This window comes from Desmodus rotundus, chromosome 10 (assembly GCF_022682495.2).
Source record: "Desmodus rotundus isolate HL8 chromosome 10, HLdesRot8A.1, whole genome shotgun sequence".
Classification (NCBI taxonomy): domain Eukaryota; kingdom Metazoa; phylum Chordata; class Mammalia; order Chiroptera; family Phyllostomidae; genus Desmodus; species Desmodus rotundus.
Window position 1 is genome coordinate 17105521 of NC_071396.1, and position 27769 is coordinate 17133289.

Here is a 27769-nt window from a genome sequence, read left to right on the forward strand (position 1 = left end):
AGAGCAACCCCCCAAACCTCAGCTGAAGTCTGCAGCAGGGAGATGTAACTGCCCAGCTCGCAAAACCAAAGCTTCCTAATGGTGGCGCTACTGAAATCATTGATTATTTTGGCAGGAAATAAATTTGTGAAATATAAAAGACATATAATAGGTAAGCTGTTTCTTGCCTCATTTATTACCTCTGGGCAAGGCATCACCTGGCCATCATTTTCCTGCAACATTACTTGTGTTACAATGTAATACAGCTGATGCATCATCTGAGAGCATACTGACATCTTCATGCCTCACAATTACTTCACGCATTCCACAGTATAATATAAATTATAACCTGCCTTCTTCACAAGTTAAAAAAATAAGCATATTTGTTAGCCAAAAATAAATCTAGTAGCAGTATGGTGTGGTTTAGCACTGAACTGCAGAGCCTGTAAGCAGCCTAACGTAGAGGAATGGAGACAGAGAGAGAGCACGTCAGAGGTGCGGCCCCCACAGGATGAGTAGTGCATGCTGACCATCGATCGGGTTTCTCAACACATGGTTAAGAACGCTTAGTACTGGGAGGTGAAATCAAGCATGATGGATCTCTTCAGAGGGAGAGGAAACTATTTTTATAAATAGCAAGTCACACGCATGAAAGATAAAAGCAGAACATAAATGCAATTTTAAAAAGTAACATTATTTGCTCGGCATCTTGAAGGGGAGTTTAGTATTTAAATGTAATTAATGATAAATATTTACTAACAAAAGGACAGTAAAGCTTATAACAGCAAAGGCAAAGGCATGCCCCCAATCCTGTTATTCTCATGAGAAGGTCGATGTCCCTCCAGTGAAGCACAAGAAGCAGGGTGGCCTTTCCTACGAGGACGCCGGACAGGAAGCGGACACTGGGGGCGAAATCATCTCAGCGACACTGTGCTGCGGAGGTGACCACTGCCTCAGCCCCAACATTAGAAATGGTAAAATCAGGAAGAACCCTTTCTAACACACATCTTAAACAAACAGCATGATCTTCCCATTTCATGAGAACTAAATGTTCAGTGTGCCTTATAGATACCCAGTAACTAATTATTGAATTATTAAACAAAGTTGGTGCACTCTTAAACAAATCAATAAACTGGAATAAATTGATATTCATTTTCTTTAAAAGAAAGCCTAACTCTACCTCGCACACCATCTATTTCAGAGGGTTTTATGTACTCCCTACAGGGGTTTTTTCTGCCTGTTTTCCCATTAAAATCATGAATTCTTTTTCTAAAAGTAGAGTAATTTATAAGAGATTAAAGTTATCAAATGGCCACCAGACCTGTATGTCAAATATGAGAAGGGTCGGGCGCATCACAGTGCCCTGGTTTCAATGTTTTAATGTCACGGTACACTTATAAAAGTTCCATTTTGCTTCTTTCTCAAAAAAAAAAAAAAACACGTTAAGGTAAGAGATATATTGGACCTGTAACCATTAGCATGTAACTTTCTAAAACAGAGTAACTGGGAACTGGCTCAGCTGTCCCCAAGGGTTTTTATTAAAATCCATACCTATCTATCAGTCTTAAAACACAGAGGAAACAGCTCATAAGATTTCTTATTATGAAACTCATTTTTAAGTGAAAATTTAAATATTCCTTAATATGGTTGAGCATGCTGACACTATTAAGTTCACAAAACTCAGTAAGCGTCCAGCTCAGTGGCTTCCACACCCTCTGTCACTCAGGTCCCTGATGAGACTTAACAAGACCCGTGGAACCTGAGCCTCCCAGGTACAGCAGAGCATCTGCATTTCTTCCCAGCTCCCCAGAAGCCCCGAGAACTCTGGCCGCATCTTCCTTCAGCTGGAGTTTTCTGGGGCCTAAGGAGTGAGGCCTTGGAACAGCAAGGGTGCAGGGGACACCAACTTCAGGGGACGCCTGTCTTCAGAAAGCGGGACAAGTGGGTCCAGTCAAGGATGACAGCGATAGACAGCAGGCAGCACACAGACGACAGGATGCTCGTGGCTCCAGAAAGCCTTGTGACTGCAGGCTCCCCTTGTCCAGGAGGCTGAGCCAGGGAAGGGAAGGTCTTCCCCGGAACCATGTTTGACTTGGACCAAGAGCCGGAGTGTGTGGTCTAATCACTGAGTCTGTGCGTACGACAGGGGCCAGGGAGTCACTGTGCTGCTGGATTTTCAGACGGGGCAGGGACAGGACTGGTCGCCCAACGAGGACCGGAAGGGGTGGGGGAGAAAGACAGAGGCACAACTCCTCTCCCTGGGGTCCCCTGTAGCTGTGCTGGTTAAAGGCCAGGCTTCCCCAGAAGGAATGCTGTGAAATAAGACCACGAGGGGCGATGTGAACTACAGTGGAAAGGCTGAAGTTGAACAGGTAGTTGAACTAAATAGCTTTACGTGGTTTTTTTTTTTTTTTTTTGGTGATTTCCTAACATCAAATCTTAAATCCAATGTTATAAATTTAAAGAGAAATCCAAACATCAAGCCAAGTTATATCTCCATAGGGTTAAAGATACAAAAAGCATAACACTTCTATTCTGCCTCTTCCAAAAAAGTTAGTCCTTAAGAAAAGGTTGCATAGGGGCTCAAGGTATAAAATTTGTTTCACATAAGTAGACCATTTGCTGGGTATCTAATGTCAGAACCAGTCAAACTGACAAATACTGGGGTTAGAGAGAAAGGAAGAGGGGTCTCTGCCTTCAAAACATGACAAGCCAGAGATACCCCCAACACATACAGAGAAAAGCAACGCCAGGCCCTCAGATCAGAAGGCAGTGGGTCATCTTGTCTTTGGCTCCATGCCCTCCTACTTCCACCCTATTTCACACAAACTGGGCTCTGCACTCACCCCACCCCCAAGTGCCTGGCACAGCCTGCAAACCTCACTGCTGCTTTCGAAACCCTGCAGACCCTTCAAGGTCCATTTCAAATAGATGCTCCTGCTTAGCACTCCGGGCTGTCCCCTTCCCTCCAAGGAGCCCATCTCATTAACAAACAAGGCGTCAAGACTGACTGCCCCAGAGTCCTGCGAAGCAGCCACGAGGAAACCAACTGCTCAGACAGCTGACCGTCGGGGGCAGCTTCCTCTTGTGCCACTGCAGTGCTGGTGTCAACACAATCTCTCCGAGACAGAGGGCAGGAGCAAGAAGATGCGAAAGTTCCAGCTCCTTCATTTACAGCCAACTTTGTCAAGAACTGTTCATAATTAAAACCCTTTCAAGGTTTTCAATAAACTAAAAAGACAACAATAAAAAACAACTTTCTGCCCCATATATCAAAGACTATTGGATTCGAAATTACTAGTACACCTAAGACACAGGTCATAGTCTGAGTAACAAAACAGCCCGTGTAGAACATCACCGACCAACACAGATGTTCGCTCCTTCACCCGGCAGCTGCCTGCCCACAGGGGCCACGTCCTGGTGCTGCAAAGACAGGCTCGGCGTGAGCACGATGCCACCTTCAGGACAGGCCCCGCCAGGTGGCCTGAGTCCCCACCCTCTCCCGGGGCACCTGTGCACATACACTTTGCCTGCTGCTTCAACACCGACAAGTACGTACATTGTAGCAAACATCACTGCACCATTGAGTGACGAGAGCAGGCACTGCGGTCTAGGAAGTCCGGTACTAAGGCCTGCTGATTCCTTATTAACATGCATCCACATTCTTTCTTTTTAAGGTTTTATCTCAAAAGCAAATGTTTGGGGAGAGTAAATAAACACATCCACTGAAAAGGAAAAATATGTTAAAATTGGTTTTATGCTATCAAATAGTTATAACAAAGTCTAAGACCTGGATTATGTTTTTGTTTATGACATCCATTTGTCTAGATTTGCACTATTTCTCAAATAGTCTGCAGCTAAGAAGAAAACCTGTTGAACTCAAAACTTTTCAAATGGTAGAACCAAGATGGAGGCGTAGGTAGACACACTGTGCCTCCTGGCACAACCAGAACTGAAAGAAAATCAAATGGCAAGGAAGTCCAACAACCAAGGAGATAAAAAAGAAACATTCATCCACACCAGTAGGAGGGGTGGAGACCGGCAGTCGGGGTAGCCAGAGTGGACAGGACTGGTGTTTACGCAGCCGTCCCAGACACTGGCGGAGTGTGGGACGAACGGGGCAGGCAGTCCGACCACTACCAGACCTCATGGCCCCATATTCGCACACAGATAAACCGGGAGGAAGGGCAGGGGAGCGAAGCAGACTGTGCAACCCAGGGCTCCAGCTCCAGTGCTGGGAAATAAAGCCTCAAACCTCTGATTGAAAACACCCATGGGGGATGAGGTGGCAGCAGGAGAAACTCCCAGCCTCATAGGAGAGGTCGTTGGAGAGACCCACTGGGGCCTAGAGCGTGCACAAGCCCACCCACTCGGGAATCAGCACCAGAGGGGCCCAATTTGATTGTGGGTAGCAGAAGGAGCAACTGGAATCGGGCAGAGAATGGAACAAGTGCCATTGCTCACCATTGCTGCCATTGCTCAGCCCCTCCCCCCCATACAGCATAACAGCTAAGCGACCAGCATTACCCCACCTTGGTGAACACCTAAGGCTCTGCCCCTTTATGTAACAGGCGCACCAAGACAAAAAAAAAAATAATAATAATGGCCCAAATGAAAGAACAGTTCAAAGCTCCAGAAATAATTCAACTAAGCAGTGAACAGGTAGCCAACCTATCAGATGCACGGTTCAAAACACTGGTAATTAGGATGCTCACAGAATTGTTTGAATTTGGTCACAAATTAGATGAAAAAGTGAAGGCTATGCTAAGAGAAACAAAGGAAAATGTACAGGGAACCAATAGTGATGCGAAGGAAACTGGGACTCAAATCAACGGTGTGGACCAGAAGGAAGAAAGATACATCCAACCAGAAAAGAATGAAGAAACAAGAATTCAGAAAAATGAGGAGAGGCTTAGGAACCTCCAGGACATCTTGAAACGTTCCAACGTCCGAATTATAGGGGTGCCAGAAGGAGAAGAGGAAGAACAAAAGATTGAAATCTTATTTGAACAAATAATGAAGGAGAACTCCCCTAATCTGGCAAAGGAAATAGACTTCCAGGAAATCCAGGAAACTCAGAGAGTCCCAAAGAAGCTGAACCCAAGGAGGGACATACCAAGGCACATCATAATTCCATTAGCCAAGATGAAACAGAAGGAGAGAATCTTAGAAGCAGGAAGAGAAAAGGACACAGTTACCTACAAAGGAGTTCCCATAAGACTGTCAGCTGATTTCTCAAAAGAGACCTCACAGGCAAGAAGGGGCAGGAAAGAAGTATTCAAAGTCATGAAAGGCAAGGGCCTACATCCAAGATTACTCTATCCAGCAAAACTATCATTTAGAATGAAAGGGCAGATAAAGTGCTTCCCAGATAAGGTCAAGTTAAAGGAGTTCATCATCACCAAGCCCTTATTATATGAAATGCTAAAGGGACTTATCTAAGAAAAAGAAGATAAAAAATATAAACAGTAAGAATGACAGCAAATTCACAGTTATTAACAACCACACCTAAAACAAAAACAAAAGCAAACTAGCAAACAACTAGAACAGAAACAGAACCACAGAAATGGAGATGACATGGAGGATTGTCAACAGGGGAGTGGGAGGGGGAGGGAGGGGGGAAAGATATAGAGAATAAGAAGCATAAATGGTAGGTAGAAAATAGACAAGGGGGGGTAAGAATAGTGTAGGAAATGTAGAAGCCAAAGAACTTATAAGTATGACTCATGAACATGAACTATATAGGGGGGAATGTGGGAGGGAGGGGGTGGGCAGGATGGAGTGGAGTGAAGGGGGGGGAATGGGACAACTGTAATAGCATAATCAATAAATATATTTTAAAAAAACTGATGGAATGACTCCTGTCGACTTCTAAAACTTAAAAACAGGAATATTTGGAACAGATGTCTTTAGATAGCCAAAAGCATTTTCTGACACCAAATTACATTGAAGAGATACACATATTTGCATGAAAAGTTATTAAAAAAGCAAAAATTAAGAGAATAATTTTACTGAATTTTTCAATTTCATATTTACTTAAAACATATAATTTATTATATATATCTAAGATAATGAGTGTACCACCATGTGAATAATTTCCTTTTATTTACCTACTTTTCACATTTTTATTATAATCTTAAATATCTAATGTGAGTCATTATTACACACAGAAAGGAATATTTTTAAAAGTACCTTCTATAAAAAGATCAGATAATTTTTTTTCTTGCATTAGTATACGAGATTCACTTTTTCATCCAGAAACTGTGAACACCTTCACCAGAACCAAAGTCAGACACTCATGTGTTTGAAAACTGGTTTGGACCAGTTATGTAACCTAACTGTGGTTTATTACACTGACACATAGCAAAAGTAGTAGCTACCTTGTAGTTCTGCATAAGGATTAAAGGAGATATTGCGAAGGAAACACTTGGTGCTATGTAACACAGAATGGGCGCACAGTAATTTCTGTAGGTATTAATATTTATATTGCTTTCAGTGACTCTTTCTGTCCCAAGTGTCCTGTTACCTTGTGGTGCTTCCACTATGAGCCACGCGTCCATATGGGCAGGGCTCCCAAGAAACTGACCACAAGATAAAATACACATTCAATTGCTAGTCTATACCGTGAATTAATCCTTGTGAATCTCAGCTGGACGGACTTCAGAAAACATCAAATTAGTCCTGCCGCCTATGCTACTTCATTTTTTTGAAATGCATGTTACCTGATCTAAAATATTTCATTCTGAGCCAGATTTACCACCTGCTTTGGAGCAAACGTAAGGCAGAAGCTGATGTCTGTTTACTGTCACAGATGCAGGCAACCTGGAAAAGGTGGAAGACGGCTTGTTCCCAAGAGCAGCACACCGCTGCGAACACTTGCCTTGCGTACATGCACCGAAAGTGAGTGTTCGAAGTTACTTAGGTTGATGGGAGTCAAAGTGAGGGAGGGATCAACAGCTTTGTAAAAAGGTAGGAAGGCCACTGAGTGATTCATTGTAGCGTTCTTTTCATTTATGCCAAAGACGAGTATTTAAATGTCATCAAAGCATGTGTTCAGTAAAATTAACTGTGACTATAAAGAAAGCGAAGGGGTAGAAGAAACAAATGCCGCAGGCGTGCGGCGCCCACCACACACGCAAACACACCGAGACACCCTCAGCAGAAACACCACCACTGCCACGGCAACACGGGGTCCGCTGACAAAATTACCCTGGAAGCTCCACAGACAAGGAGGGCCTGGAAAAGTCCAGAATTCAGGTTCTTTCTTTCAAAAACCTGCCTTCTTTTCAACAAACACGTCTCCTTTGGGTTTACATTATTCTGATGTTATCACTATGACTTCAAAACACCAGAGCAAACATTTACAATGGAATTCATGATAAAAAATCAAAAATTTAGGTTTTTTTAAAGATTTTATTTATTTTTAGAGGGGAGGGAGAGAGAAAGAGAGGAAGAGAAACATCAATGTGCAGTTGCCTCTTGCACGCCCCCTACTGGGGATCTGGACACCCAGGCATGTGTCTAGACTGGGTATCGAACTGGCGACCCTTTGGTTCACAGGCCAGCACCAAATCCACTGAGCCACACCAACCACAGCTACTTTTTATTTCAAAAAGTGTATATGGGTGTGCACCCTGATACTCTAAAACCACACCATCTGCAAAGTAGCATCTCAGCCCCTTGATTTTGAGCCTTTGCACATAATTCATGAATAAACAACCTGGACACGCGAGCTCTCTGCTTCAGTATGGCCCCTCCTCCTTCCACATTCCCAGCATTGTTCGAAGTGATGCTGAAATAGTTGACTAAAGTTCACAAAATGTGGAGCACAACTAATAACCATCAGCACATAATTTAAATTCAGTTCTGCTTCTTGTCCTGTCAGCATGCAGGAAGGTCTGGGACTAACAGCAGCCTCCCTTGGACTGAAAAGAGCCGCCCTTCTCTCCCTGGGGCAACTGCTCTGGTTTGTCCCAGAAAGAAGCCTGCAGAGTGATGGGCCGTGAATAGTGTTCTAGTACTTATGACAACATCACCACTCATATTATCCCACAGACGCCTTCCTAGGAGACAGGTAAAACAATAATAGAAAAACAAATAACAATAAGGGCAGTACATATCACAGCAATAAAAATAGCTAAAATTACATTTTGAGGTGCTTCTTCTGGGCCAGGACTATCAAGTGCTTCCACACACACCCATCCAATCTCCCCGAGAACCAGAAGAGGTGAGCACAGTGCTGGCCCTGCCCACACCCAGGTGGGAAAACGAGAGCCTGTGAAGAGAAGGGACACCGTGGCAGGAGCACAGCTGCCCACGGCACAGGTCTGCAGGGTCCTGTCTTGACTGCAGTGAAAGCTGGAGGCTCTTGAGGAGAAGACAGACAGACAGACAGAAGGAGGAGCAAGGAAAGAGGGAGAGAGACGTGGAGAAAGAGAATGAAAAAGAAAAGACAGAAAGAGGAAGTAGAGAGAGGAAGGGAGAACATGAGACAAGTATTAATTCCAAAAAAAATACAAAATAAAATATCATAGCTCACTAAATAGTTAGGTAGTAAGTAAAATGTATAGAGTCAAAACATGTGCATATTGATATAACCAAAATTTTAATATGATTCTTTTGGAAAGATGGGGGAGAGATTTATAACAGGGCTAAAACCTCATTTTTTTATAGTAGGAAGTAAATCCTAAAAGCCAAAGGGCAAGACACAGGTGGTGAAGCATGCTATTTGGAAATACGGAAGTAAATAAAAGAACAAAACTGACCTGAACAGTTGAAAGCGTTTGCCTCTCCTGAGTAAGAGGGTGCAGGGTGGAACAGGAGGGCTGCTATTATTTTATCATGTCCTCGGGCACCGTATGACTCTCTAAATGACTAAGACATCACAATGCTGGTGACGCTGGAAGGCAGCCACTGTGAAAATCGTGTTACAGAACAAAGCGGAGTGGACATAGGCAGGCAGTCCTTTATTTCACCCCAGCTTGCTGGTGAAACAGGCAGATTTCCCAGTCAGGGCAAAGTAAGTTTAAGGATGTTGACATAGGGGAGCTGAAAAAGCAGTAAGAAACAGGAGGAATGCTTGGACATTCTTATTTTGCATCAGAACATATATTGATCTTTTTACTCCCCCGAAACCAAGTATGAAGGGGCAATACTGCAGACACTTTAATGGAACTACTTCTCGAGGGGTCAGAGGACTGGAGCAGAGGGGCAGGGGGGAAACTGCAGGCGGAGACCCTGAGGACTCCCATGGAAGGCACAGGACTTCAGGGAGAGAAATGAAGCTGGGCACAGGTGCTGTGATGAGTGGCCAGCCAGGGGCTCGCTTTGCCTTCATACTGCCCTGGGGGTTAAAGTGGGGATTTTGTTGTGGGAATAAGAATGGGTTTTAGGGAGCAGAAAAGTCTTAGGTATTGCAATGGTTTCTGACTCCTTAAGTAACCACAATGCATAAACAGATATACTGTAAACATACGGTGTTAAATTTTCATGAGGTCAAGAGGAGTTTAGGACAGAAAAAGTCTAAAAGGCTCCTTAGGAGGAGTTCATGGGGAAAGCCCAGTTGAGAAACACTGGATTGAAGGAAAACATAAAAGGAAAAGTAATGGTTAGGGAGCTTTGGAATGTAAACTGGTGAAAATTGAGAACGCTCTTACACTTCTGGGAGCATAAAGGCATTTTTTTCTTGGAGAAAGCATTTCTAAGGTTAATGTCAACTATTGAATATTGTATACCAAAATGTTTTTCTAAATGTTAGAAGTTGTTCTAGTATCTTGATTGCTGATTTTGTTTTAAGAAGATATTCTCTATTCAGTGAAATCCTTGATAGTGACCCCTAGCATCTCATTATCTTTCAGAAATGAATTAACCAAGCTCATGGCGGCCCCAAATTCTATTTGCCCACTAACTTCCATGTGATCCCAGGAAAATGGCTTCCTACCTTTCTACAACATGTATCTGAAGCCATACCAGTGCAAGCATTGTTTTCCCCTTTGACTCAGAGCCCAGACCCACAAAGATTTTCACATACACATACGGTTTCGAGATCTGAGATGAGAAAAACTCAGTCCCCACTCAGGTCTTGTGCCATCGAAAAAGTTCCTACACTCGGGCATGTGGCCCCCGGGTTCTACAGGAAGAGTGAGGGCAGTGAGTACCTTCTACCCACCCACTATCAGGCCAATGCTTCCAGTCTCAGGGGTGCTCACCGTGTTCTATGTCAGCACCCTCCCCTCCACAGTATGTGTTACATTATAATATGTTAACAGCAAGAACACTTAGTTGATCCACTGAAGCCTCGAGCTCCCTGAGGCTGAGGTGCTGTTTCCTTCCCTCATCACACTCTCCCCAGTGTGCGGCACCACCCTGGCTTAGCGGCTGCTCATAACTATTTGATGGATGAAAGAGAAAATACATTATCTTAGTGTATGTTTATCATATTTCAAAGAATCTCTTTTGTTGTAAAACTCCTAATAGAATATAATATTTAAAGAGCCCCAGAATAACTGAACCGCCAGAAATTACATTAGCCAAGTGCCATAGGAAATTAAAGACTTTGCAGGATACCCAGAGCGTCCCAGGTCAGTATACTCCTGGTTACCTATCACCTGCTGCACAGTGGCACATAATAGGTACTCAGCTCTTGCCCATCACATGCTGCAGAGTCGCACATAGTAGGTACTCAACTGTTGATTTCCTAATGTATGCCACAGAATTCCAAATTCCAAAAAGCCCTACTCTGTGTTCCTCCGCCATTTTATGGCCTGAAAATTTTGTTGACTTCCGCTTTAATGCGTGTGTTCATAATTAAGTAAGTGAGCATTTACAAAAATAGATTTTCAAAAATTGAAGGTAACAATTGGTAACCCTTATCTACGTCTAAAAGAAAAGTAGGGTAAAATAGCAGTATTGGAAACACAGGCATGCTCGTCGATCTGACGGACCATGCCAGTTTATTTCGCTGTTCTTCACGGGTATCATCCTGTGAGTCACTACCAGTGATTCCAACGTGGACACGTACAAAAAGCAAAGGCCTGGGTGAAAAGACGACAGGGGATGGATGTGTCAGTCTTCCTTCCTGAAACAACAAAAATAAAAGTGACACGGAGTGTTCATTTCTTCAGTTAGTGTTCTTGGGGGCCTACGTTGGGCCAGGCGGCGTTCCAGCAACTGGAGATCGGGCCATTACATAGAAAGATGAAGCTTAGTCTCAGCCAGCTCATATTGTCGTAGGGGAAACAGACAACGAATAACACATTATGCCAGGGGTGAAAAATACTATGAGGACAGAGCAGATTAAGGAGATGGTGAATGCTGGCAGCGGGGAGCCTGCTATCCCAGACGAGGTGATCACAAAATGCTGGTCCGATCGGGGGACATTTAAGGAAAGACCTAAAGAAGCAAGAGTATGGATTTCTGGATGAAGAGTGTTCCGAACAGAAAAGGAAATGCAAGGGCGCCGAGGCAGTGTTTGTGGTACAGACAAAAAACAGCAAGGAGTGTTCACTTGTGAGGGAAGTTCTGCCAAAATAGTCTACCCGGCATCTCGGTCTATTTAAATCTTGCTGATCCTTTCAAGTCTTTCTCAAGTAAGATCCCTTGAACTAAGCAGGTCTTGTGCTGCCACCAAAAGATTTGACGTCTCTACCGTTTGAGTCCCCAAAACAAGTGGGCTCAGATAACCCTATTTACAAGGTAACGTATTCATAGGTTATAAACATGAATTGAGGGTGAAGACTTTGCCACAAAGTTTTATAATTCAATATTGTCCAAGTTCCTGAGGAAGTCAAAGGCAGCATATATAGTCGTTATGGGCTTTTCAGAGAGTTAAAGAGCCAGTGGGCACGACGCTATAGCTGAGCCTGGTGTGGACTTGAACGCAGCACCCTTAGTCCTGTGAAGTTATGCTGAGCATCACGCTGTGGTGCGTTATTTCTTTGCTGGGAGAGGGGTAGATGGGCAGGCTCTCTATTAGTAGGACGTGGGCAGGCACCGGTGGAACGGTGATGCTGATCTTGGTTTATACGTGTCACCTGCCCGGGGCAACATCTGCTCATATTTCCTTTTCTTTGAACTCCTGTAATCCACGGCGGATCAAGTGATGCCGGCAGGTGGAGGCTTTCGAGTTAGTGTCTTTGTTCCTTCTGTCACCGCAAGAAAAGGAAACACTTGTTTCTCACGTGTCTGGGAAAGCAGCTCCAAGTGTGTCCACCTGTGTCTGCACTTCCAAAGCTTACTTGAACTTTTTGTATACACAGAACACTGGTTAAAGCCCACTAGAGAAACGCTGTTATACCATAACTTTACTAATGTATGTGACTTCCAAAAAGGGTTTCAAAAATGGACCATCCTGTGCTTGAGCAGGAAACAGATTAAATGCCAGGGTGAAGCCTGAAAGCCACAGACATAAAACCAGTCCCTGAGCTCACTCACGGGAAAGTGGCAACATTTTTTCACAGCAAGGGCTCATTTTGAACCTCATTTTAAGTTTTTTGAAATTTGGCTCACTCATTGGATGCACAAATGCAGATGTCTGCCATCTAGTGTCAAGAATCAGTATCAGCAGTCTAATTTTTCTAGGAAACAGTCACTATTTTTTTTTGAGAAAAATTTAATCTAAGCCTCAAACTTAAGAGGTAGGGGTGAAGGGAGTACAGCCTAAGGAAGGTCACGCCACACTCTCCCAACAGCCCCGTGTCCTCTGATCTCACACCAACAGGGAGGTCAGCCCCTTAGGGACACTAGGCCAGGTCCTGTGGATTTTCACAAAGATAGGTGTTCCGTAGGGGCAGACTCTTGCCCTGCTCCTTCATCCCTTGATCTCTAGCACCTGAGCAGTGCCCGAGACAATTCAAGAACTTAATCACTGTCATGAATGAGTGAATGGCCAGTAGCAGACCTGGAGAGGTCACCGATCACAGGAATTTCTAGAATTTGAAGGAACTGAGTGATTGATGATTTTGCTTAATTCCCTTAAAATTTATATAATACTTTTCATTAAACTTGTGAAAACTATTAGTTGCACTGTGTATATATATTTTTTAATTTTCTCATTTCTACAAGTTCTATACAGGATGCCCTGTAACCAATGAGAAAATTAATCCATGTCCATTTTTAAGAATATTCATAATAATTAACTAGGGTGCACATGCACAGAGCGAGACTAGTTTGTCTTTGCTGTCGTGACCTTCTGGTGTTCATATCAGTAATACACGTGCTGTTTGCCCAGACAGGTGACCCTTACATACGGCATCACACACATGGTCTGCTCATGACTCAAGACCTCTCCAAATGCTCTGGGTGGGCTATATCTGAAATAAAAATTTACTTTTTATACCACCTTGTGAGTGTTGTTACCCGTATTAATAACACACAATTCCATACTTTGGTACATGGGGTACATTTGATAGAGACAGTTTCATCTTAATTCTACACCTGATAGTCCTTGTTTGCTGTGTTTAAACTCCAGTGAAAAGAATGCATCACAGCCTAACCGTATTGGAAATTGAGGATGACGCATCTTACCAGAGAGAACAGCCCAAGACAATGCACCCCTTGCCAATCCAGGCTATTGACCTATTCGAGACAAACAGAAACGTTTCTCTCACAACCTCTCAGTCAGTCTCTCTCTCAGTCTCCTTCTCTCTCAACACCTCTCTCATCCTCTCTGTTAATCTTCAATTAGGGGGTCTTAAAATGAATGAAGCAGAAGTATTATTTCAGGCATTTATTTAAAATGCAGATCGACAGAACCCTGGCTGAATGGCTCAATTGGTTGGAGCATTGTCCGGTACACCAAAAGGCTGAGGGTTCGATCCCCAGTCAGGGCACATACCTAGGTTTCAGGTTTGATCAGTAGGGGTGCATATAGGAGGCAACCAGTTGAAGTTTGTCTCTCACATAGATATTTCTTTTCCTCTCTCACCTGCCCCTTTTTTCCTCTCTATCTCTAACAATCAGTAAACATATCCCGGTTTGGAAACATCACCGTAAATCCTCGTGATGAACGTCTTTCCAGTGGTTACAGGGAGTGGTCAGAACTGCTGATGACCATCATCCAGTGATGACGATCATTGACCAATAGCGACTACTTCACGACTAATTACTTCATGAACACCAACCACTCCATCTGGCTGCTCGAGCCAGACGTTGAGAGCTGAGATAAACCGAAGGTGTTGTGGGGAAGGACCACACCTCTCAGGATGCAACCAGATGTCTACAGAAAACCCTGCAGGCAAGTAAGAGTCAGCGTCTGACCTGAAATAATGCCACCGTGTCCTGTGCAGGACACATCAAGAACGCGTCCTGCATGCTAATAGACAAAGTACCGAGATACCCTGAACGCTGCTGAAGCTCAGATTTATTTCCCCCTCAAAAGGAAAAGTTAAGAAGAAACATATTCAACAAATTGGAGTGTATGAGGCCTGTCTGGAAAAAGTCCAGCCATTGTTAATATAATGAGAACCATTTATACAGCACTGATGGAACCTGGCAGCCAAGGAGAGGGGACTGGAATGCACACGTGTGAACAAAGACAACTTCACTGCACTAGTCAGGGGGGCAGAGACTCTACTGAGTGAGCATGTGTGCTGTGTGGCCATCACATTCAAAATGCCTGAGCAGGTAGAGCAATGAATCTGCATCAAATTTTACATTTGGCTTGAACATTCTTCTGCTAACACTATTCAGATCATTCGGAAGGCTGTGGCTTCGGACAACTGGTGATTGGCAGCTTCATGATGACAATGTGCCCACTCATACATCATGTCACCTGCAGAAGTTTTTGGCAAAAAATCAAATTACCCAGGTAACTCAGCTCCTCTACAGCCCAGATGTGGTGCCCTGTGACTTCTGACTTCTCCCAAAACTAAAATCATCTTTGAAAAGGAAGAGATCAGACCATCGATGAGATTCAGGACAATGTGACAGGGAAGCTGATGGCGATTGGGAAAACTGTGTGAGGTCCCCAGGTGCCTGCTTTGAAGGGGACTGAGGCATCATTGTCCTATGGACAATGTTTCTTGTATCTTCTTCAATAAAGGTCTTTATTTTTCATAGCACGTGGCTGGATACCTTCTGGACACCCCTTGAATTATGGACCAAACACTGTGTTAGGTAGGCCTTTGGATATTTCAGTGAATAAAACATAACATAAAATCTCTGCCTTCACAGGGACCCAAAGTATCACTTGGGTTAGCGAAGTTCTCATTCAAATTTACAACATGTCAAGTCCTCTCTGTAGAGAAGTGGCGGCTCCTGCTAAGAAGCTCAAAATCCAAAGGAAAACTGTCATTTACATAATTTATTGCAGTGTAAACACGTATGACCAACATTACAACAGGCACAAGAATAACACACTAAAGGAGCACAGGATTGAAAAGATGAATTTTCTTCAGAAGACAGACCTTCCTGATAGGTGTGGGATGCTAACAGGCAAAGGGAGGTAAGCCCTGGTTAGGAAGCATGGACGGTCTCGGCAGAATCCCAGGGGCAGAAGACAGGCACGCCTGAGATTCCTCAAGCTGGCGTGTGGCCACTGCAGCAGGAGAAGGGGAAGAGGGAACTGGAACTTGAGTGGAATGAAACTGTAAATGACTTCACCTTACAGACTAGAGGAGAGCACAGAGGTGGGAAGCAGGAAGACAAGCTAGAGGTAACCAGAGCTGTGCGAAGGGGAGACAGAAAGACCCTGTGTGAAGGGAGTGTGGCAACAGGAGGGGGTAATGAGTGAGACAGGCTCTTCCCATTAGGATTTAGAGACCTCACCTAACAGTGGTGGTTTACAGGAAGTTCACAGTCAAAGGGTTCAATCTGAGTAATACAAGGCTAATAGGAAGAATGGTGAATTTAGGAGAGAGGTGATGGGTTCCAAATGGTACATTAGAGGTGCTGAGTAGATAGTCTGAGTACCAGAAATGGACATCTAGCACTCACGGGAAGCCCAAAGTGCAGCTGAAATCCCCAAGAGAGAAAGTAGAGGGAGAGAAGAAGCAACTTGATTCCTGGGAGGAGATTTAATGTGAAAGAAGAAAAACCCAGACATGGTGTCAAAGATCCAGCTCATTCACCACATGGCCTTGGTTGGATCATTCACATCCTGGACCACGGTTTCCTCCAATAAAAGACAGAAGATGTAGAAATGGTCTTTCTGTAATCTCACTAACTCAGACTGCAGAAGTCACAGTCAGCCTCAAAGTTTTAGCCCCTTGTCGTCTGGCATTTTACTTCTAAGCTTTTTCTCATAAGACATAAACAGTCTCGCTGACAACTCTGGATGCCCCAAACCTGCACTCCCATGGCCCCGGAAACAGTCCCTGGGAATTCTACCACAAGCTGATTTTCCTCAGAAAATGACAAATCTGGTAGCAGTAGCACACACTCATCCTTTATATGTCCAAAATTCTCAGAGCAATATTGATTTTGACTTGTACAGGAGTTTTCTTTTTGACAAATGACTTATATCGTGCCTTCACTTATTGGCATTTTAAGACATAGCTCATATAAATTCCTTCTCCCTAAATTGCTCTTCTCCCTAAATTGTAGTTTTGTTATATATACAAAAATATTTTGTTAAATCTTCATTAAAGATGTTTTATGTTTCTCATTCCAAACTTATATTCATTCATGAAAAAACTAATATATATATATATATATATATATATATATATATATATATTAGTTTTTATATGTATATGTATATGTTGGGAACTGCCCTGCCTGGTTTCAGAAGCTGTAACCCCCCATGGTTAAGGCTGAGTCAGAAATGGGACCATAAGCCATTAAGGAGACAAAGCTTATCTCCCTGGCAGAGGTGCCATCTCTGCCCACTTCACCTGCTTGGCACTGAGCTTGACCAGTAAGCCAATGACGGGTAAGAGTCGTCAAGGGAGGAACAACCTAAAACAGGCATGGTCACCAGGAAAAGCCCACAGGGAAGGACTTGGGGGACTACAGAAAAAGGGGGTGATGGACCCTCACCCCTCGGCTTTGAAATAGCCTGAGTCCTCATTCTGTTTGCAGGAAGTCCCCTAATCTCTTGGCTGCCTTACTTCCCCTGCCTGACTTAAGCCTGAAGCAATAACAGAGGGCAGTGCAGTCCTGTGCTGGGAGGGGCGGATTCCCTGGGGAATCAGGCCTAAGAAAAACACATACATTCCTGTGAAAACTACTTAATTTGTACCCTCAGCTTAAAAGATAAGGATCCAGACCTGAGATGAGTCTGGCGCCTAAAGTTTTATGGCCCTCTAAGTAGTTGGCTGTAACTTAGAATAAGCCCTCAAAGTTCTCTGTAAGTTATGTATTGTTTAACCCTTACTGGCTGACAATGATTGATGAGCTTTACCTGTATTCCTGTGCAAATGAACCTAATAAAAGCCCATGGAGGAAAAGGCTCTGGGCCCTTCTCCTTTGAGAGATCGGCCATCTTTCCTCCCCAAGCAGATCATGTCTTGGTAGACTTATTCTTCATCCATGGTGGACGCGGGGCTCAGAGATAAAGCCCCGCGACATGTATACATACAAAAAGTATGCACATGTTAGATAAATATGTCCATGTTCAGAATTCAAAATGAGTCTTCTGTCCTTACAGATATAAAGAATATGAAGCTTAAATTTCAATATAAAATTCACCTTTCTGTGTACATGTCACCAAACATGATGATTATAATCTGGCACCAAAGAGGAGGCCCCAGTATGTCTCCGCCAGTCGGTGGCCCATGTGAGCCTGGAGGTGGGAGAAGAGCTGCACCCTTGGGGGCCTATCTGTGTGTCCCTCCTTCAGATCCAGGGTGTCCAGCACTGTCCACGGGGCAAAGGAAGTGCTGAGGAAAGATATGCTCAACTGACCTGAAATTCAAAGCAAACACATTTCTATACAGCTGGATCACTTTACATGGATTGATTTTTATGCAGTGAAATCAGTCAATCTTTTGGAACACACTGCAGTTTTTAAAACAGGAAAATCGATTAACTTAAAGTCAGGTTGCAAAAATGTATTTTTATCTGAGTTTTGTATAAAGTAAGTGTGAGGATGTTTACAGAAAAATATCAGACGCTTATGCTTCTAAATGTTAACCACCATCACCACCGGGGCCTTTGTCATGACGGGCTTTTGTTTTTGACATACTGTATTTCAGAAGTGTCTGAATTTTGTGTGACCCATTTACTTCTATAATGAGAAAAACAGCAAAAACTGTATTTGCACCTTTCCTACATCCATGTGTGCGCTGAGCATTGTGGGAAAGACTGTACAAGATACTTTGGGGTAATCACGGACAAATGAAACAAAGGCGTCTTACCTCAGGGACTTAACACTATTTGAAATATTTACACACACACACACAAGAATGAGATTAGGTATCTGATAAATCACTGAAGATGAATTCACAGGGAGAAGTGTTGTTTAAAGCAGTCCTTGACAAACTGCTAAATTCTGGACCCACGGGGACATGGAAGAACAGGCATCCCAAGAGCGTGAGAACATGTGAACATCATGAAAATGGCCTTTACGCAATGGCAAGTTCTGCGGGGCAACCGGACAGGACCTTGAGACTGGCGCCTGAATTTAAAATCGAAGCCCAAGCCCTGGAACAAGTCAAGTGCTAACTGAAAGCTGATGTAAGACATTTAGCTCATATTCAGTAGGTAACAGAAGGAGATGTTGAAGAAGCTTTTTGAAGCTAGGAGAAGAGATCAGAGGCGGTCTTCAATAAAAGTCATCTGTAGAGAATGGATTAGGAGAGAGCAGGAGACCGCCTGCACAGCTCAGAGACGCTAAGAAAAGGTGTGAAGCTGTGACTCACACTGTGAGAAACACATATCTCAGGCCCACCCCAGCCCTGCATGTTAACGGGGTTCCCGAGCGATGTGAATACACACGAAAGTTAGAAAAGCAATGAACTGAGGTGCTGTTAGCAGGAAAGAAAAGAAGTCAAGAGGCCTGAGCTCCCCTTGGCTGAGTCATTACAGTCTGGTATCCGGCTGAAGGTGGTTGGCAACAGAGGAGGATAAATCAAGACCACCTGTGAATTGCAAGCTGTGGGACAGTCCTGTGATTCACAGGGATGGGGAACCCCGGACAGCGAGGAGCAGATGGGGGCCGTGCTGGAAACACTCCTTCCAGAAGCTGAGCTGATGAAAGGGTGTGCTCCACACTGAAGGGGATTATGAAACAAATTAAACGGAGAAAATAAAGTTACTGAAGGAAGAGGGGGCGAGAAAGACATGGGAGTCCACCGAGGAAGCTTCAGCCTCCCACTGCTCGGGAGATGGGGCCGGATGCTGGAAGGAGGAGAAACCAGTGGGCAGGAGCTGGGAAGTTGGGTGCTTTGAAAATTAAGGGAAGTTGAAGGTGTTGCTAAGAGATGGCAGGACCACTTGTTTTTTGAGGAAGAGGTTACAGGTGGCTTTTTTGCAGAGTGGTCTCTGTGAACCTGGTGAAGATGAAAGCCAAGAGAGAGCTCAACGTAGGAGTCGGGGGGTGTGAAGTTGGGGGCGGGGGAGGTGTTACTCACAGAGTGTAAATGAAAAGGTATAGAATGAACATGAAAATTTAGAAAGGGCACTAAAGACTAGATAGAATTAACTTTAAATTGTTGAACTTTAAAGAGTTTCTTCTGGAAGAAAGATCAGAAGTTTTCTCATCAGAAATCTCAAAATGATTATGAAGGCAAACAAGCACAGTAAGAATTACATTTTTGGCCGAATACAAGGAGGAGCTGCCTCTCACTGTTCCCTGGAAATGGAATGAACCCCCTGTGGGTGTTAATTTAGCAAAGCATACAGCCTGCACAGGCTGATGAATACCGCCGGGCAATCGCAGAGTAGGACGTTGTTCACTGGCAGAGTCTGCAGCAGCTGAATGGGGCCCCTCCCCAAAGGGCCATGCACACCCGAATCCCTGAAACCTGTGACTATTACCTTATATGGGAAAGGACATAGTCAAGGCTCTGGAAAGGAGGAGCTTATCCTGGATTTTCTGGATGGGCCATAGATGCAATCACGTGTGTCCTTATAAGAAGGACGCATAAAGGAGACACACAGGCAGGAGGAGGAGATGGGGTGAGGGCAGAGGCAGAGGCTGGAGGCAGTCGCAAGTCAAGGAACGCAGCCACAAGAAGATGCAGGGGCAAGGACAGGCTCTCCCAGGAGGCTCCGCAGGAGTGTGGCTGCTGTGTTTCAGCCTGTGATCTCCAGAGCTTGGGTGTTTTCAGCCCCAGGAATTCATTTAGCATCAAACGGCACCTTCCAACTCTCAGATTCCTTGAGTTGCTCTCACCTCATCACGATCATACGCTCCTGAAAGGCAGAGCCCTGGACTCACTCTCATCCAAAAAAGGATGTCCACAGCCTGCACATTAGACAGCACTCCCAGGGCAAGTGACCCGAGATGTGCCATGTGTGTAAGCGGAAAGTGGAGAGAGAGGTAGACAGACTCACTACACTCAAGCACATATTTATTGAAATGCCCTTCTCATGTCCTCTCATGAAGTTAACTTGTCTGTGGAGAATCATAAATGCTGTCTGGAATAGCCCTAACTACCAAATTCAACATTAAAGACAAAGAGCACAACCAGAATTCAGAGAAGGAACAACATGTAGCTTGTCGTTGCTTAGATAAGTTTTTAGTTTCTTATAATTAAGGGGATTAAAATAATTTACAGGGAGAGTAGAGTGACAGCTACACTCAAGGAAAGCTGAAACAGTTGTCTGGCTCTTGTATGATGAAAAGGGTTTGGGGTTAATGAAGAAAGAATGGAGGACCCCGTATAAAGGAACAGGGGTCAATCCCAGTGTCGCTTCGTGTCCCCTTGCCCACAAGATGATGCACATGCGTGTGCTATCACACACTGAGGGATCACAGGCAAAGAACACAGCAGGGTCTTCTTTCCAATGCAAATGACTTCAGGGGTCTCTCCATGAGAGGAGTTGTGCTTTTAGAGTATTTTGAACTAAAAAAATTGAAAATCACAGAAAACCCCTGTGTTCAATAATAGTTTTAAATGAATGCACATAGATATAGATATGTACATAGAAACGGATGGATGGATGAATAGAAGTCAGTAATACCGGAAATTTCTATGGCCCCTTGGAATTTGCAAAAAACCACTAGATTGGGATCCACTGAGGGTGAGAGCTGCCTGGATGAAACTTCATATGGCTGTGGACAAGAAGTGGTGCTTGGGGTAAGCAGTAATGAGGCTGCTCGCCAGCCCAGGTCTCCAATTCACTACCAAGTGGTATGTCAGAAACCATGGACCAAGGCTGTCCGCAGATCCCCTTTCCTACACCTTACTGTCAGGGTACTGTGTGAATCCAACTCCACGGCTGTAGCTGCCAGCGGCAAATTAGAGGCTTCAGTAGAAGGACAGCTATAAATGCATGGTGCGTTACAGTAGACACCTGGTAGCCCCACCCTCTCTGAAACAGGCAGGTAACATTTTACTTGGTTTAACCTCCCCTGAACATCATCTGAACAGCAGTAGCTGGAGGAGATCCTGCCTGATCCGGAATGTCTATGCCAGCACCACTTCCTGCAGCAGGGGCGCCTGAAGGTAGCATATGTTCCGGCTCAGCTGTTGTGATGGATTTCAAGGGAGCGCTGGGGACAGGAAATAAGCTAGGGCTAGGCTAGGACAAATGACCTAACAAAGGATTAATTTTGCAGCTGATATTCAGCCACTCAAATTACAGAGGCCAGGAGGAGAGTGGCGAGCTGAGATTTGATCCTGCGGACACTGACACACAAGGAGATTTTATGTGTCTAGGGGACCTTGGCAGCCAGGTCTCCACGCAGAGAAGATACACTGTCAGGAGGGTGGCTGTGAGCCAAGGCCAGGGGACCACACCTGCGACTGAGAAGAGAAAAACTGGAGACTTGCTCCTGGAGAGGAGTTCTTGGCAAGGATGAGGTTAACTGCCAAGGTCAGAGCTCAGGCAAGACCTTAGTCCAGTACTAAACATGCAAATTGAAAACACAAGAGAAGCCTAGTGCTGTGAAGTGGCAAATGTGACAAGAGGTGGAGGAACTGGGGCTACTGGGCAGGGGAACTGCTGCGCTGACCAGGGCAAGGACAGGAAAACCATCTCAGACTCCCTCCCGGCGTGCTCCGCTCGGGGAAGCATCAGAGTCCGCCCGTGATCTCCTGCACAGCAGGGCTGGGAAGGCAAGACCTCAGAGCCCACAGGCACCTGCCAGCTACTGCCCACCTACTCGTATTCCTTGTTTCTTCCACCATCGTTTCTCCTCTAAGTACTCGTGTTTGAGCTGCCTTAGGATGAGCCGGCACAATGGGTGAGAAGGAGATGGCAGTAGCTCCAATGTTCCTTCTGCCAGCTCTCCATCGCCAGTGGCCCCCGGGACTGTGTCACTGTGGCAAGTGGTGGCAGCAGAGACTGCTGAGAAAGCCTAGCCAGCCAGGGCACTTGGCCCTCAGGAAGGTGTTGGTAGGAAGTTCCAACAGGTGGGAGAGCAACTCTGTGGGCTGATGGCCAGTCTGCCAGACTCTGGGGACGTGACAAGCCACCAAAACATCTAGACATAAGGAGCACCCAGCAGCCAGCTCCTGAGCCAGAGGGACGCCTGCATGTGGGCTCTCAGCATGTCAAGGAACAAGAAGGTGGACATGAGTCCAAACCGTTCACCGCACAACAGTGCTTCAGGAACCCTTCAGAAAGCACTTCCACAGGCATTGTGCTTTCAAACCTCCAAACCATCCGCAATGTGCACAGGGCACCCACTCCAGCCTCCTCTGGACACTGGGAAAGACAGACAGGGGCAGTTTCAAATAAGGCCCACTGCACTTCAATGCAAGAAAACTGAAAACTGTCTTCATTTGTTTGAAGCTGATGCTCAGGCATGTCAGTACTGCCCAGGATATGCAACTTTGGGGGAACGGAGAAGCCCAGCAGAACCCTGCAGAGGCCGGGTTACAGCTGGAAGGGGCACCATTTGCACCCGCAAGGCGTTTCTGTGGGGACCAGCAGGTGGGGGCAGAGGTGCACCTGCTGAGTCAGGATGCCAAGAGCTACTCTGAATGGATGTGAATAAGGGTCATGACCTCAATGGAGAAGATAGAGTCTGTCAGAGACAAGAAACTAATTTCCCATATGACTGGCTTTGCTTCCTCTCAAATTAATTAGATAATCTCTTCTCATGTCCCCCTAAAATGAATACTTTCAGCTGAAGTTGAAATTCTATTTCAGAATTCTGTTAAGACTAATACCTAGACAGGGGTCCCACTGGACCCCAGTGAGGGTGACAGATCCATGCAGTGCCCACTCCCCAGCCGTCACTCATTCAAGGACTGAGTATAAGGCACATTTCCTTACACTGATTGACTCTTTAAAAGGATCATTGGTGGAGGCATTTGATTATTTTTTTATTGGAGCCATATATGCCCTTTTAATATTCTTCTGTAGGAAAAAATATATTTTAAATTCAGACACGTATTACACAAAACAAAACATGTCCAGCTACTCATTGACACTTCAACCACAAGATGCGAACAAGAATATATTATGATATGGAATCAGATTCTGGAAGTGACGAGCAGTTAGTTGCCTCTCTCTGCATCGGGACTAGGTCCCATCCGCACCAGACTCACCGTTCCTCCATCCCCGAGCTGCAGCGCCCCCACGCAGCTGTTCTCAGGAGACCCCGCCCTCACCACAAACAAGACCGGTCTCTGCCCAGGGTCGCCAACAGCGTCCAGGCCTCTCGGGAGGAAGCAGCTGGTTCTGCCAATGTTAACAACTTTATGCAGCAACAGCAACATGCTGGCTCAGGAAATGATAGAGGACATTCTAAGTAAAAATCTAAAAAATGATTAATTTATACTTTTCCCACACACAAGCAACTTAACTGTAATCATATCTTTAATTTTCTGTCCATTCAATTTGCTGCTGTGAACCCAACATACCTAGTGCTTGAACTACTTTCCAGGCTCATTTGTAACAGGCTGCATGCAATTAAAAGCTAAAATATCATTGAGAGAGATTGATATTTTTACATTGTACCTTAAAATAACAATTTTTATAAGAAAATAAATCACTTGTCTTAAGGAAAAGAAAATGAGACGTGTACCGTAAAGAACTTTTAAGTATGACGAATGCTTTTCAGGAAAAAAAATACTTTTGAATGATATTTTACTTGTTTTCACAGGAAGAAAATAATGTATATTCATACATTTCTCTGAACTTTAAAGGGAAGTTTCCTAAACAAGTTTAAATGTAGGTTAATGAAGAACCACTCTTATAACACTCACAATATTTCTCTAAATCTTGACCAATTCCACATGCACGCTAGCCATTTTTCCAAATTACACTTTCTTTTACAATAATTTTCATGCAAAAGACATATATTGTCAAAGATTTTTTTTAAATGCTTTTTATCTCACTTTCTTTTCAAACATCAAGTCCATTTGAATAAATATTTGTTTTTAAAACAGTACTTCAACGCTGCTATATTCATATTAAAGTTAATCTTAGGTCGCTCCCAGCTTACAGAAACCGTCTAAAGCAGACTTTCAGTGTAATTAATTTTAAAGCAATGATTTAAGCTAAGGTTATATATTCCCATATGGGTTCATTTCAAAAATAATGTGCTCTCTAGCTCAACAATAGCTAATTATATATGAAGCTAATCGAGACAGACGATTTAAACGAGGCTACAGACAGGTTACTGAGGGAAGGGAGGGTGCGGTCTCAACCACATTCCGGGACATGAGGAGGCACTCAGGAGAGGCAGGCTCGGTCTACGGACACGGGGCAGTACCAGCTCCTCTAACCAGAGGGTGCACCCAAGCCGTGTCTGGGAGCGGAAAGCCCTCCGTTTTTAATTAATACGCTCCCGGCACATCCTGCCTGTACGCACGCATTTGTTCCAGGCTTGGCTCTAGCCTTTCAGAAGTGTAGAGTCTCACGCGGGGTCTCTTAAGTAAACGCAGGGCATTGTTTTAAACACAGGGAAGAGTGACGAATGTCCATGCAATACAACGCCTCACAATATAAAATTATTTGGGACTACGTATTCAACAAATACACCTTTCATGGAAGGTTATTTTTTCAAATAGTAACCGTGAAAGACCCAAAATGGGGGACTGGGCTGCGTGCTTTGTTGGCACTCGGGGGACCGGGGAGAAATGAAAGGTCTGTGCGCAGCATTCCGTGCAATGCCCAGTGCCCTCACTAACGAAATCGTTCCTATATAAACACGCGTGTGTCCTAACGAGAGCCGTCCTTTCGCATTGCAAATGCGGACGGCGGACAGGTTCAAATGCACTTGCAGACAAGTGAACGTTTGAATTCCTGAAATCCGTCCGTATGGAAGTGAGTCCTAGTCCCCTGGCTCTCTGTCCCTTCCCAGCTGCGTGCAGCCAGAAGGATCGCTATTCAGCAGCGCAAGGCAGGCGAGGGGCCCCGCTATGGCTCACCTGCCCCCTACCCCACCGTCTGAAAACACGCAGACACCCACGCAGCCGGGAGGCATCTGTGCGGTGCAGGGTTACAGAGAGCAGACCCTGTGCGGTCCCCCCGCCGCCGCTCGGCCAGCGTGGACTCCCCCGGCAGTGACGACGCGCACCTGGATCACGCACCTTCACCAGGTGCCACAGCAAACGCTAGGTTCGCGTCTTCAGCCCGAAAGGCACTCGGAACCGCCGCCCACTGCAAGGTCGGTGGGTGTCTGCTTTGGCTTCTCAAAAGCGTCAGGACGGCACACGCGCGCGCCGCACACACCGAGCCCACGGCTACTCGCGTCCTCACACTTCGTGCCTCGGAGACCGCACGGAGAAGACATCCCAGCGCCGGGGCGCAGGGGCCGTCGCTGACTCCCGGACAGGCCACCATTCCCGAGCCTTCCCTGGCAGTCGGTGTCACCCGGGGACCCCTACCCTCAGTCCCAGGGCTCAGCTCCGCACCAGACGGCGCTCTCTCCAGCTTCAAGCCCCCAGCCGCCCCTCACCCTAAATTGACAGACCGGCTCCCACGTCTCTCTCCAGAACCCGCTTTCAACCCCCAAAGCAAAGCCATTTCTTACCCAAGCTGAAAACTTTTTCCTTCTTCGTCAGCGCCTTAGGGCAGGAGACAGAGCGGCCGGTGCGGAGAGTCCTGCCCCAGCCTCTGCGCAGTGGGTGCCGTCCCGCGCCGCCGTCCGGCTTCACACGCGCCGGGGCGCCGAGCCCGCGGTTCCTCGCCGCCTCCTACCCGGCGTTCGGGGAACGAGCGTCCTAGGGACGCGCGCCCGCGCCCGCGCCCGGAGCCGCCCTCCGGTCCATCAGCTGTCCTCCCAGAGCCTCCGCGCTAAGAACTAGGGAGGAGCGCGGGGCTCCTGGGCGGCACCGACAAGCCGCAGTGTGCGCTCCGGCTCCGCGACGTGCGTTCCGGGCGCGAGGGCGATGCGCCCGCGGCACCTGCCGCCCAGGGCCTCCCTCCAGTCGAGCCTCCGGCTCCCCGCCGCTCCCGCACTGTCGGTCCACGTCCTCTGTTACGGTCTCCCCCTCACTTCTTTATCCTTCTTCTTCGCCGCTCCTCCTTTATCGCCTTTTTCCAGAAGCAGACCCAAGGCGCTCCGAGTGGGAGACGGGTCTCTCCCTCTCGCGAACTCTTCCTCTGCCTGGTGGTGGCGGTGGTGGCAGCGGCGGCGGCTGCTAGCCGCGCCTCCTCCGGCTCTGCGCTCCTCCTCCTCCCCCACCCCCTTCTCATCCCCCTCCTCCTCCTCCTCCTCCTCCTCCCCCTCCTTGTCCTCCAGCCTCGAGCGCTTTGAGGCTCCGGCCGCCGGCGGGGGACCCAGGTCCGCTCTGCGCATGCCCAGGTGCCCAGGTGCCGGCTGGCGTGGCGCCCGGCTCCGCGGCCGGTCCTCGGCTGTGGTGCGCCTGGGGGCTAGGGGACCGGCTGAGCGGACTTGGTGGGCTTGTTGAAGGCAGGAGATGCCACAGCACAGCCCGGCCACCCGCGTGCCCATTTGTGCCCCTGGTGCTTCAGGAATAGATTGCTTGGTCAGTGAGTCTTGTTGTGGGTTTCTTCTAAATTGATTTGCTTGTACTGCTTATACGGGTTGGAAGGGAGTCCATTCTTGGTCACAACTTAGAGGAAAGTACTCCAGCTCAGCTAAAACGTATAGCTCGGATGGAAAACTTTCCCTAGAGAGCAGCCCGATGCTCTCTATTTCTTGACATATGGCGAGTCTTCCTGCAGAACAATGTAGTCAAGTCTTGGCGATTGCTCTTCTGGAAGTTTACACCTCGGAAGTAAGTGAGACAGGCTTTCAGGGAAAGTACAGGCGTGCACGCGTGCACACCACACACTCACAGTTTCTGGATCAGAAAATAAAAGTAAGGATCTTGCTAGCCAGGCTTTTATATTTCACATATAACTTAAGAGGAAGGAGCAAGGGAGGAAAGGGAAACAAGGAGGGGAAAAAATAAATTTCTTTACTGCTTTCAGCTAACTATTTAAGGAAAAAGTGAACGATGTCAAAGTTGCAGAGTTGCCAAGGAGGCTGCCCCACAGCCTCTGAAGGTTTTTTTTAACTTTTTTAATTTTTATTCAATTACAATTGTCTGCATTTTCTCCCCATCCCTCCACCCCACCCCAGCCAGTCCCGCCTCCCCCCCCCCTTGATTTTGTCCTTGTGTCCTTTATAGTAGCTCCTATACACCCCTCTTCCCACTATCCCCTCCCCACTCCCCTCCGGCTATTGTTACATTGTTCTTAATTTCAATGTCTCTGGTTATATTTTGTTTGCTTTTTTCTTTTGTTGATTTTGTTCCAGTTAAAGGTGAGATCATATGGT

The 27769-nt window shown here is 45.9% G+C and overlaps 1 protein-coding gene across 3 annotated transcripts in view; it reads right to left on the reverse strand.

The window, feature by feature from the left end:
* CHRM3 (cholinergic receptor muscarinic 3) overlaps positions 1-26627 on the reverse strand; it is a 454607-nt gene extending 427980 nt beyond the window's left edge. For 2 of the 3 annotated variants that reach the window (XM_053912951.1, XM_053912950.1), the window contains exon 1: positions 26015-26625. The gene's annotated coding sequence lies outside the window, so the exon portion shown is untranslated. Of the gene's footprint in view, positions 1-26014 lie in introns of all 3 variants that reach the window. The other variant, XR_008425323.1, reaches the window with a different exon arrangement.
* Positions 26628-27769: the final 1142 nt, after the last annotated feature.